The sequence below is a fragment of the Tenrec ecaudatus genome, chromosome 4 (assembly GCF_050624435.1).
Source record: "Tenrec ecaudatus isolate mTenEca1 chromosome 4, mTenEca1.hap1, whole genome shotgun sequence".
NCBI classification, from domain to species: domain Eukaryota; kingdom Metazoa; phylum Chordata; class Mammalia; order Afrosoricida; family Tenrecidae; genus Tenrec; species Tenrec ecaudatus.
In genome coordinates this window covers 8,225,275-8,238,266 of record NC_134533.1, presented here as the reverse complement: position 1 = coordinate 8,238,266, position 12,992 = coordinate 8,225,275, and the positions used below count along the sequence as shown (strand labels likewise).

The window sequence follows — 12,992 nt, the reverse complement described above, 5'->3', positions numbered from 1 at the left end:
ATAGACTATCATGCAGTGAGTGCATTGAAAAGTGGATTACGGCAGATGTAGTTTAGTTAAAATTTACTATCTTATTTGATCTCCCCTTTGACTAATTTTAAATTTGTTCGTTTTTAATATTTTCTTTTCAATTGAGGTTTTTCTTTTATTTTGTTATTATTAGTTTTTCTTTGGTATATCTTTCTTTATATGGAATCCAGGATAGGCAAATCTATGGAAACATTAACTGGATTAATGGTTTCTTGGGGGGTGGTGGCAGGGGAGGTTGGGAGAAATGGGAAGGTAACTGAGTACAGGAAAGAAGAAAGTGTTCTAAAATTGTGGTAATAATTGTACAGCTATTCTTGATAGGATTGCACTATTTACTTGTATGATATGTGGATTGTGTGCCAATCAAACTTAAATTTTTTTAAAAGAATAGCCGTTAAGCTCAATCATTTTTAAAATTTTATTTTCCAACCATTTTTTAAAACAAAGTATTAAGATCTAGAACAAGAAGAGACTCTCCCAACACCACCCAGAATAATTCCATGCTTAATAATAGTGTCATTTTATTTTCTAATTAGGTTTATTCCCTACTCTTTCTGGTAAGACAACATTTAAAATGCCATTGGCATTTAGACAGGAAGAGACTTGTTTTGGGAAGTGTCAGGCTTTCGTTTGGTTTTGCTTTTTTTGGGTGGGGGGGAGGGAGAAAAATAAAGCCTTTTACATAAAGATGTCTGAAATGAAATTAAAAGTCTAATGACAACTCAGTGGGTTGAAAGGCGTGCTCCTTTTAATTTACTCTCTGCATCGAAAAGCCTTTTTCACTTCTACCTTAGCCGTCCTAAAATAAACGCTCATGAAAAAACACGTTTGCTCAGCAGGTCCAGGATCGTATTCCTCATTCTGGAAAAGCAATCGGATGATGTCTCATCTCACCACTTTACCCAGTAGTTGTGACTTGTTCCATGATGATCATCAACCTGTCCATTAGCATTCACGTCACAGTGAATCCACTGCAGCACTATTAAATTCCAACAGCCCAGGGAACCCAAAACACATTTGGGTGTGAAACTGCAGCCAACGTGGGGCATTTGATTTTTTTGGTTATGCCACTGGGTGAGCTGTCCTGAAACAACAGTCCATGCAGGGAAGATTCAAATGTTAAAATGATCCATTAGTTTTAAAAGGCACTAGTAGTTTCAGAAGGTCAATGGTATTTTAGTGTTTTCAAAAGGCGGAAAGAATCTCCTTATAGCTGGAGAAAGGGCGCATCCTTTGCAACTTTGAGGTATGAACTGAGTCCCCGACGTGCGCATCTCCAGGGTTTTAGTGACAGGAAAAGACACAGGGGGAGTGTGAAAAAGCTTCCAAAGCATACAGCTTTCTTGTAGCATGAACCAAAGGCAAATCCTGAAACAATGAATTAGGAAATTCAACGCCTTTGGATGTAAAAAGAACAAATCTCACTCAGGACATGTGAAATCGTTTGCTGACTTTAATCTAGCGCTGGGCAAACAGCAACTGTACACCCACTACGCTTTACGCACCAGACTCCCTCCTTAGCTAGGTGTCTGACATTCCATATGTAAAACAATAGTAAAAACTCTAATGTCCAGCTATTTTGCACATTAACAATGTACTTCTGGCAGTACTGACCCCAAAGTGTGAAGAGAACGCAGTGCTGGCTTTGATGGCACCTGGGCTGGCTCGTGATTCCCAGTGGTTCGGGTGTTGCGTGATGCTGTGGGGTTTGGGCTGTGACTACGTAACGATGAAATTTGGCAGTTATACGGTGCTATAGCCATCCTCCATTTTCGTGTGGTGCTGAATTTCACATAATGACCTGGTCTTTGGAACCCAGCCATGTCAGTAAGTGAGGAGTACATGTACTCACTAGACTTACAGCATGCTATGCTACACCTAACATGAGAAGATAAACTGATCTGGCCAAGGTCACATGCATCAAGGGCAAGACTAAGACTCAAGCAAAGTAATCCAGCTGAATGCAAGGTATCAAGAGTGTAGTTACCTTATAAACTGGCTCAGACTCAGTAAGAGCCTCAATTCTTTATATTTTCTCACCTAAGCATAGCTCAAAAAGAACAGAATCAGGCATTATTACTAAGAAACAGCAAGCTTTGCACTTGAGGCCATCAGACCATAGGGATCAGATGGTGAATATGCCTTAGGGAAAAAAATAATAATCCATCTTTCATTTATATAATACATTCATTCCTCTATCTCATAGGACCTAAGAATTTCTATTGAAGTAGAAAGGGCAGAGTCAGCTAACTTACACTTCATGCCAAATGCTCTCCTAATTATTGCCTGGCTGGCTTCTCTTAAGCTTACACTCATTTACTATTTGTTCATTCAATCTATAAACAAATGCATGCCTACTGTGTACTAGAAATGAAATACTATTGATAAAGTAGGAACATGACGGACGTGGTCTCTGCCTGCACAGAACTTACAAATAATTGTGTGATGACTGCTACCAAAAGAGAAAGAGAAAATGCTACTCAAAAAGGCAAAACTTAAGAGAAAAACCCAGCCCAGAGTGGAATTCATGGAGCTTTCCCCTAAATTACTGACTCATACCTGAAGGATGAGGATGAGAGTGAGGCTAAGTGGAGAGTGGGTGTGGGGTTTGGAGTGCACACAGGAAATAAGCAGTGCATGAGTATTCTGTTTAAGAGAGAATAGTTTTTTGTTTTTTTAAAGAGAAGTAGATGAACTTGGATGACATTGGGTAAGTGGGACAGTGTTGACACGAGGCTACATAAATAGGCAGCGAGGGCATTCTGTGATGCTCACATTCCTGACATGATCTCTCAAGACAAATGGGTGCATAAGCAAATGTGGTGAAGAAAGCTGATGGTGCCTGGTTACCAAAAGATATGGTGTCTAGGGTCTTAAAGATAAACATATGGCCATCTAGCTGAGAAGCAATAAAGCCCACATGGAAGAAGCACACCAGCCTGTGTGATCACGAGGCGTCAAAGGGATGGGGTATCAGGCATCAAAGAAGAGAAAATTGAGGTCAGGCATCAAAGAAGAAAAAATCGTATCACTGTGAATGAGGGGGCATGTGGAGTGGAGACCCAAAGCCCATCTGTAGACAACTGGACATACCCTTACAGAAGAGTCACAGGGAGGAGATAAGCCAGTCAGGGTGCAGTATAGCACTTATAAAACATACAACTTTCCTCTAGTTCTTGAATGCTTCTGCCTCCCTCCCCCCACTATCATGATCCTTACAATTCTACCTTACAAATCCAGCTAGACCAGAGGATGTACACTGGTACAGATAGGAACTGGAAACACAGGGAATCCAGGACAGATAAACCCCTCAGGACCAATAATGAGAGTAGCAATGCCAGGAGGATCAGGGGAAGGTAGGGTAGAAAGGGGGAACCAATCACAAGGATCTACATATAATCCCCTACCTGGGGGACGGACAACAGAAAAGTGTGTGAAGGGAGATGTTGGACAGTGTAAGACATGACAAAATAATTTATAAATTATCAAGGGTTCGTGAAGGAAGAGGGGCAGGGAGGGAGGGGACAAAATGAGAAGCTGATACCAAGGGCTCATGTAGAAAGCAAATGTTTTGAGGATGGCAACCAATGTACAAATGTGCTTGACACAATGGATATATGTGTAGATTGTGATAAGAGTTGTACGAGCCCCCAATAAAATGATTTTTAAAAGTAAATAGGCAGTGAAACAGCACATATGCATCAGGGACTGTTCTAGGCACTCAACAAAAGGTATGTCCTTGTCTTAAAGGGCTCACGTTTCAGGAGGTGAGGGCACAAAAAGCAGACACATAAATAAGTCAATGTAATTTGAGACACTCAAGTGCTATGAGGAAGAATCCCTGGGGGATGCAATGGTTCATGCACTTGGCTGCTAACTGAAAAGTTGGAGTTCACCAAGATGTGCCTCAAAAGCAAGGCTGGCAGTCTCCTCCTGAGAAGTTAGCCATCAGAAATCTTAGAGAACAGTGACTTACTCTGACACATATGGAGTCGCCATGAGTCTACGTCAACTCAAAGGCTATTGGTTTTTAAGAACTATGAAATTTGATTATTTTAAATGTATTTTTATATATTTTTAGGATTTTTAAAAATTTCATTGTGCAACCCACTTCAGTGCCTTAAGCCCACCAGATAAAACCAGGCAATGGTTCAGGGTGACAGTTTGCTTTGGCATGGGACACTGTGAGGGCCCATGGGATCAGACCTGTCACAAATCCAAACCCATGCACTTTTAGGATTTTATAGTAAAGAGGTTACATTAGCTAATGTGGCCATGGAAGGCCTTTCCAAAATGGGGCTGAAGTCTTAATGACATGGAAAATACCTTACAGATAATCAGAGGCAAGGCCATTCCATGTAGATGAGGCCCGTTTGAACAAGTGCAGGTGTACTATTGGGCAGTTTAATGGACAGGGCAGTGTGCTTGGAACACAACCGATTGGCTGGAGATCAGAGAAATAGGCAGGGGCCACATCATATCTACTGGGGTGTAGTAAATTACTTAATATGGTCCTTCTAGCCAGGATCTTGCGACAAAGACAAAGTGCTTGGATGAGACTATGCAAATTGGCAAGGGACCAGCCAGCGTTTCCTTCTGTTGTACACAGGGTCAATATGGGTCAGAAGCAACTTGATGACACCTAACAACATGCAAATAAGGCACCTGTGGTCCTTACGATGGACGGCTTCCTAACAAGAAGATTGGTGTAAAGGGAGACAGTCCCAAATTGGCAAGGATACCTCACTACCATCAAGTGTCAGGAGGGGTGTGCACCTTTTGGACCCAGGGTCTCTGCACTGAGAGCCTCACTGAGACCCAGGTGAGAGAGCTGTAACCCCAGAGGTAGCATGAAAGCCGAGTGCCTTCGGGCAAGAGGTGTGTTGGCCGAGTGGGGCACTTCTGGGAACTTAGTAGAGCTAGGCACACCAACCGTGACCCATGGAACAAGAGCGATGAAGGCTGTCAGGTAGGAGGCTTTCAGGAACTAAAGAGCTTTGTTGGCAAGCAAGGGCCGAGAGTAGGCCTGTCTTCTGGGGCGGGGTGTGTGTGTGTGTGTGTGTGTGTGTGTGTGTGTGTGTGTGTGTGTGTGTGCATGGCAGAGAGGACCTGCTTGCTTGCATGGCCAAGAGAAATGGAGAGGGCTGTCCTGCACTGAAGAAGGGAGGGATGTGCTCTCCACTTTGGGGGAGCCTTCCAGACTTGCCTGCTTGCTTCCTAATCCCAAGCTGAACTATTACTTCCTTAGTAAACCCTGAGTATATATGGTCTGTGAATTCTGTGTAGCCAAGACAATGAATTCTTGAATTCAGTAATGAAGTAGAGTGCCAAAGGAGGGACAGCTAGTATCAAAATTGGTAAAAAGCTTGGAGGGTGAAGCCATGTCTGACCTTGATCTCAGAGGGATCAGGATCAGTTCTGGGCTGGTGCTGACAATCGTGAGTCTCTCTCTTCCTCCTGTAGACCAAAGTCAGATGACACCATGCCCATTTTTTAGAGCAACTATATAATTTTTAGATTTGACGCTAAGCATTTTATAAAGGAAGGAAAAATAATTTGATATATGCTTGAGAAATAACACCCTGAATGCTGGACGAAAGAATCTTAACACTTTAGAATTAAGAAACAGCTATAGTAGTCCAGGAGAATGATATTGATGATTTGAACTTCAGTCCTTGAGAGAAATCATTGAATTGGGGATGTATTTTAGGCTACCTGATAGGCTAGTTACACCAATTAAGGATGCTTCTTGTTTTGGGACTTTGTAATTAGGTACATAATGGTACATGCCCTTTACTGAGATGGGGAAGGATTCTAGTAAGCGCTTGTTCTGCTTTTGTAATGTCTGAGAGGCCTAAAAGGCATCCAAGTGGATATACTGAGGGGGCGGTCTCCTAGTGTGCAAAGGATAGAAATATCAATTTGAGTCATTTGGATGGTATTTGAAGCTAGTGGAATGGATGAGATCACCTTCGGAGAAAGTTAACTAGAAAATGGAACAAGGTCTTCCTGAGGCATCTTTGTAAAACTTCAAACCAAACTCAAAGCCACTGACTCAATTCTGACACATAGCAACCCCCTGTGGGTTTCAGAGATTGTCACTGTTGATGGCAGTAGAAAGCCCAGTCTTTCTCCTGAGGAGCTAGCTGGTGGTTTCAGAGGGCCAACCATGCAGATCGCAGCTCAATTCATAACCACTACACCACCGGGTACAATCATTTCAGGTTGCAAATTGCTACACTATACTAAAATAGGGAGGCATTGAAGGTTATTAATACATGATATGACCACGAAGCTGTTTAAAAATAATAATAAGAGCAAATTTCTTGCAACATAGCAAACAAACTGGAGAGCCAGCTAGTGCCACGGTTCCACTCAAGCTAACAGCGGCGTGGTCTACAGTGATGAGAATGGAGATGAAGAGACGTGGATCGATTTGGCAGATGCCTCGGAAAAGGGATCAAGAGGATTTGGTGACCAGATGAGCTACACTCGTAGGAACACTTGGGAAACAACTGGGTGCTTGAACGGAAGCGACAAAATGCCACTTCCTGAGAAGAGTTGTCAAGGAAAGTGGAAAGGTTCTGAGAGGGCTGGGGGTAGCCATCGAATCCACGACGCCTCAAAACTGAGGCGCTGGCTCATGAGCGACCCAAGGCGAGGTTCTGGGTGTTGAGAGACCGGATCTTGTGTTGGGTTTCCCGCCTGCAGAGGAGCAGCGGAAGTTGAGAGCCGCAGAGACGGTCAAGTAGCCCTGCCTGCATCTTCCTGCCCACGTGGCCCGATGCCCGGATGGGAGGCGTCCAGTCCACGATCTTGTGTCAGGGCTCCAATCTTCACCTCGAAGGTTCCCGTCAGGGGTCTGAAAGCCAGAAGCTCCTCCAAACCCTTCAGACATGTCGTGAGCCGCACCCCTTCGACGGACGACGTCCGTCTAGTTTTCCTGGCAACGGCGGAGGCTGGCTGAGCGCCGGGTTGCGGTGGAGGAGGCACACACCCGTTGGTTAGCCGGTGAATGTTATTTAAAAGAAGGAAAAGATGGGGTGAAGGCAGCTGGGGATCAAGGTGTTTCGCTCTGGTGCGGGGAGGGGGATTCTGAGGGGGAAGTTAATAACGGTTCCTGGGAACGGCCTGCGGTCTCCCCGTGTGCCCCGCCCCCCCAGCTCTCCTCAGACCCGCGGGCGAGCACCCTTGGGTGGGAAACATCCCGAGGGGCTTGGGCAGCGGAGGAGGTCACCTCGGCCGGTGGGGGGGTTACACTGCCCCTGAGGGGCGGCGGGGCCGAGGTCTCCAGCAGCTAACCGATAATAAAAAGCCCCGACCTGGCGGGAGCGCCGGCCACTGCGCCGTTACCTCGTGACCTGAAGACCTGTCGGCCGTTCCCTCCGCTAGGCTCGGTCTCACACTCTCCCTCGAGGTCCTTCGCGCCTCAGAAATGCGGCCTCGGCCGGGGCGCGTGTAAGACGCGCCAACGGGGAAGCGCAGGAACCGACCTGGAACACAGCCGCGCGCTTTCGATGACTGAGCGGTTTGCGCTCCCGCCAGGCCTTCTGCGCACGCGCGACTGTGCTTCTCGCCTCGCCCCGCCCCTCTCCCCGCCCCTTCCTCCGTGCGCGTGCGCGCTCCGAGCCCTCGCCGCTGTCTGCGCTTGCGTGCCGCTCAGGGGAGGCGCGAGGCCGGATCCCGGCGCTGGGAGCCAGCACGCCCGCTGGCCTTCGAAGCTGAGGGCAGCTTTCGGCGATTCCTCGTCGGGTCGCACCTGGTGTTTATTTCGCGCAGGGACACTGTCTATACGCGCCCTCCTTTAACCCTCATCGCCATGCGGTAGAGCCGCTGAGATTCCAAGTAAAACGAGGACCGGATGTGGGGAGAGACTTGTGGAGGCTCCTGGACTCGAACCGAAGGCTCGGGGATTTCACAATCTGAGCGCCTTTCTTGCGGTTTCCAGCTTGGGTGATGTGAGTAACCAGCTAACTCGGCCCTTGCTACACCAGTGGAGCGGGACTGGAAGTACTGCGTTGGAGATGCAGGACCTGCCTAGCTGGGAGATGCCTTTTGACCATGGATTTTAAGTCCAGCATGATCCTGCTTCCGTCGCTCTCGGTCCAGGGAGACGGCGAGAAGGCAGAGTGGGAAGAATGGCCCCACGTTAAAAACCCTCTCTCATTCATCCTTTCATACTCCTCAGGGCAACGAAGCACCTACTAAGGGGTAGTACTCGCACAGGCCTGAGGAAGCAAGGCAGCGAGAGGGGGAAAAATCAACTATGGTACCTCAAGAGGGCACCTGCCTCCTCCAGAGAGAGGGTCTGGTATCCAAGCTTCCCCCAAAAGGAGCCCATGAGAAGAGATGCGATGGTTTCAAAAGCAGCCAGAGATTGAATTTGGCAGCCCGAGTACAAGCTGTGGGTTGAAGCGAAGATATTTGTGGGCAGGTGCAGCTCTTGCCTTATAACTAGTAGCTTCTGACTTTGCTTGGCACAGAGTAAAGTTGACTAAGTCCCAACACAAGGCAGGCTCCCAGTTCCTGTTGGGTGTACATCCCTGTTCCTTGCAGTCTTCATTCCTAGGGACGAAGAGACAGCCCCTTGCTTGGAGTGATGGTAGAAGCAGTGCAGGTGAAGAAAATAGTCTTCCTGTGAGACTGGAGGGAACTGCTTTATCCGGGTGACCTTTACTTGTAATCCCCACTCCCCATCTGGCTATTAGTATTTGTACCTGAGGTTGAAGTCAAGGACATCCCAAGCCTTAAAGGACAGCTGTATTGTGACTGATGAGTCCCTGTGGAGGAGGACTCTTGGCCAGGTGTGACCGAGGAAGGAACTTGACTACTCTTTAGACACAAAGGCTCTGGTGGGAAACAGGCAGAAACCCAAGAGAAGTTACTCCTTCCTATCAATCCCTCTGCTATTGAGTTCATTGTGACCCATAGCACCCGTGCATCGGGGGTTTTGAGGCCGTAAATTCTTAAAGAAGGAGATCGCTTCATCTTCCTCCTGCCGAGCAGCCAGAGGGGTTGAACTGCTGACTTGGAGGTTAGCAGCTCAGCACACTTAATCCACTGCACCAACAGGCTCCTTTCACTGCCATCGAGTTTGTTCTGACTCAGTGACCCCACTGAACATAGTAGAATTGCCTCTGTGGGTTTCTGAGACGGTAAGTCTTTACAGAAGTGGAAAACCTCACCTCGCTGCTTCGGAATGACTGGTGGTTTCAAACGATGGACCTCATGGTTAGCAGCCTAATGTATGACCCACCATCCCACCAGGGCCCCTTCAGTTCTAAAACTCCCGGAAGGAAGTTAGAGCAAGTAGCAGTATTAGCAAGAGGGCTGTGGTGGATATTCATTGTTGATGGAATGAATGGAGACGACATTGAGACCAAATGAGATGTGGGGATAACAGAGGAGTGTTCGATGTTGCAACACGACCTGGAGTATCAGGTTGGACGTAACACTTGCTTTGTGGGCCATGCAGGAGGGCGCATCGGATGGTTAAGAGATACATTCCAAGACCTAGAGAGGAACAGACCCTGGGTACACTGCCTAGACAGTGTGAGGGACCCAGTGAATTCTGGGCTGGCTTGTCCTTTGGGATTTTTTTACCCCCACAGTATTAAAATTACCTACTGATTTTGATGTTGAGCATCTTTTCTTGTGCTTTGTGGTTCTTGAGAATGAACAAGCCTGTATCCTAATTTAGAAACCAACTTGCAGTACTAAGGAGACATGGAGTGTGTGGATTCTGACTTAGTTTGACCTGCTGGAACATTTGGAGCCTTTGGTGGCAGAGTGGTTACTCATTGGGCTGCTAACCACAAGGTCAGCAGTTCAAAACCACCAGTGATCCATGGGGAAAAGACCGGGCTGTCTACCCTTTTAAAGAACTGCAGTCTACTTCCCCCAGAAGAATTTATTTCAGAGGACAGCACTGAAGCTGCAGCTTAGGGAGAGAGACATGTCTGATCAGAGCACATGGAAGCAAATGAAGGGGAAGGAAGAGAGAGTGGAGCACATTCTAGCCCACCAAGCCTTGAGGATGATATTCCTGCTCAGAGCAGCCAATCCACAGAGAAGACCATATAGCCGGCCCCACTATGAGACACGCTATCCCTCCCTGACCCATAGCCCTACAGGGGACAACACTGAAGACACAGTGTGGGAATTCCACCCAATCTGATCCCACCACACCGAGGGGAAGCACTAAGGGCATGCAACAGAACAAGGAAAACAGCAACAAAGTCCCCAGGGAATACCAAAAATACTTTGGGGCCATGGCTTGGCACCCCATCAGACTCAAGCAGAAAACACTCCTAAAGGCCAACAAACAGTCTTTGAACTAACTACAAACTTTTCTTTGTTGTTGTGGTGGTGTGGGTTTTGTTTTTTTTTGTCATTGGCTTTTTGTTGTTTTCTTTTGATGCTTGGTTTTGCTCTGTCTTATTTTTGTGCATGTTATTATCTCCGCGGGTCTGTCTAAATAAGACAGGCTGGATGAACAATCTGGAGGAGAAAACAATGGGACTGACAGTTCCGGGGGGACATGGGAGAGGGGGACGTGGGGAAAAGGTAGTGGTGTTAACAAACCCAGGGACAAGGGAACAACAAGTGATCAAAATCGGTGGTGAGGAGGCTTGGTAGGGTGTGATCAAGGGTAATGTAACTGAGAGGAATTATTGAAATGCAAAGGACGGCTGAGCATGATAATGGGACAAGAGGAAAGTAAAGGGATATAGAGGAAAGAGCTAGGAGGCAAAGGGCATTTATAGAGGTCTAAATAAAGGCATGCACATATGTAAATATATTTATATGTGAGGATGGGGAAATAGATCTATGTGCATAGATTTATAGATTTAGTATTAAGATAGCAGATGGACATTGGACCTCCACTCAAGTACTCCCTTTGCAAGAATACTTTGTTCCATCAAACTGGCATTTCATGGTGCTCACCTTCCTGACAAGATCGCTGAAGACAAAGCAGGTGAATAAGATGTGGTGAAGAAAGCTGGTGGAGCCCGGCTATCAAAAGACTTGAAGGTAAGCAAGCAGCCATCTAGCTCAGAAGCAATAAAGCCCACATGGAAGAAGCACACCAGCCTGTGTGATCATGAGATGTCAAAGGGATGTGGTATCAGGCATCAAAGAACAAAAAATCATGTCATTGTGAATGAGGGGGAGTGCAGAGTGGAGACCCAAAGCCCATCTGTAGGCAACTGGACATGCCCTTACGGAAGGGTTGCGGGGAGGTGACAAGCCAGGCAGGGTCCAGTGTAGCAACAATGAAACATACAACTTTCCTCTATTTCCTAAATGCTTCCTCGCCATTCACTATCATGCTCCCAATTATACCTTACAAATTTGGCTAGACCAGAGGATGTACACTGGTACAGGTAGGAACTGGAAACAGGGAGTCCAGGACGGATGATCGCTTCAGGACCAGTGGTGAGAGTGGCGATACCGATAACAGATACCAGGAGGAAGGTGAAGGGAGGGTGGGGTAGAAAGGGGGAATGGATTACAGGGATCTACATATAACCTCCTCCTTGGGGGATGGAGAACAGAAAAGTGGGTGAAGGGAGACATCGGACAGTGTAAGATAGGCAAAAAATAATTTGTAAATTATCAAGGGTTCATGAGGGACGGGGAGTAGGAAGGGAGGGGGAAAAATGAGTAGCTGACGTCAGGGGCTTAAGTGGAGAGCAAATGTTTTGAGAATGATTTAAGATAACAAAGGTACAAATGTGCTTTATACAATTGATGTATGTATGTAAGAGTTGCATGAGCCCCCAATAAAATGATTAAAAAAGAATTGCAATCTATGATTGAATGATTGAACTACTGAATTGTATATTATGTAAATTATGTGCCAATAAAACTGTTTAAAAAAGAAAAAGAGGTGCAGCCTTGGAAACTCACAAGGGCAGTTCTACCCTGTCCTGTAGGATCCCTAGGAGTCGGCATCAACTCAGTGGCAGGGTGTAAGGCTGGAGCAACTTAACACCAACACTCAGCAGATGTGACAGCTAGATTCAAAGCTCAGAGTGTCAAGCTAGCCTGCCAACAAAAGAGGCTGCTTGTTTGCCACCTTGTCTTTTGGATGCGCTCCCTGCCAGATTCCTTGTTCCCACCCTTCAATGCTTCCTGGAGTTTCTGCTTCACATCCTTCCGTCCTTCACTAAATACAATATTTACTGGAAGCTCGCTGTGTGCCAGACACTGTGCTAGGCCCACGGACACAAAGTTGAAGACGTCTACTCACAAGAATGTCACTCTTAGAGACTACAAAGAAAATAAATCTTTAAATACAGGGCGGCAAGTGGAAGCACTGAGATGCCTGTGTGCCTGGTCTTAGGGGGTCTGGAGGAAGACATGCTACCCACCAGGAGAGCTTGCTAGAGGAGAAGCCACCTGTGCTGAATCCTGGAGGATAGACACGTTCTGGCCTATGGATGGACACCCATAGGAAAAGGGCATTCCAGGTGGAGGGGGTGGCACAAAGCGAAGACCAACGCCCAGGAAGGTGTGTCTCTGTGTCTTGGAGTGTCGCACCAGGGTGGCATGCTGCCTGTGTGTCCCTGGGAGGTCTGAGGTTATGCAGCCAGAAGCACATTTGCTTGGAGGAGTGGCAGGAGCTGGGGCTAGTGAGGGAGACAGGGACTAGCCCCGGAAGAAGCTTGTACTGAGGTATTTAAATTTACCCCTAAAAAGCAATCTGGTGCTTGTAAAGGGGGCTGCAAACTGCAAGGCCAGCAATTCAAAACCACAGCAGCTCCTGGGGCAAAATACAAGGCTTTCTACTCCCACAAAGAGGCTTGGGAACCCACAGAGGCAGTTCTACGCCGTCCCATTGGGTCGCTAGAGTCACCATCTACTGGATGGCAGTGAGTTTTCCTTTCAGAAATGGGTCCTGAAACTCTCCCCTGACCTCTTGCTGTTGATTCTTACATATCCTTGAAGGCTAGCTC

The 12,992-nt window shown here is 46.9% G+C and overlaps 1 protein-coding gene and 1 non-coding gene across 2 annotated transcripts in view; both read right to left on the bottom strand.

Annotated features, from left to right (window-relative positions):
- Positions 1 to 7,523, bottom strand: part of MAJIN (membrane anchored junction protein) — a 38,509-nt gene extending 30,986 nt beyond the window's left edge. Inside the window, exon 1 of the mRNA XM_075548014.1 lies at positions 7,384 to 7,523. The gene's annotated coding sequence lies outside the window, so the exon portion shown is untranslated. The remainder of the gene's footprint in view (positions 1 to 7,383) is intronic.
- Positions 4,127 to 4,259, bottom strand: LOC142447660 (small nucleolar RNA SNORA42/SNORA80 family). The gene has a single exon (XR_012784325.1). It is a non-coding gene; the product is annotated as a small nucleolar RNA SNORA42/SNORA80 family (small nucleolar RNA).
- Positions 7,524 to 12,992: the final 5,469 nt, after the last annotated feature.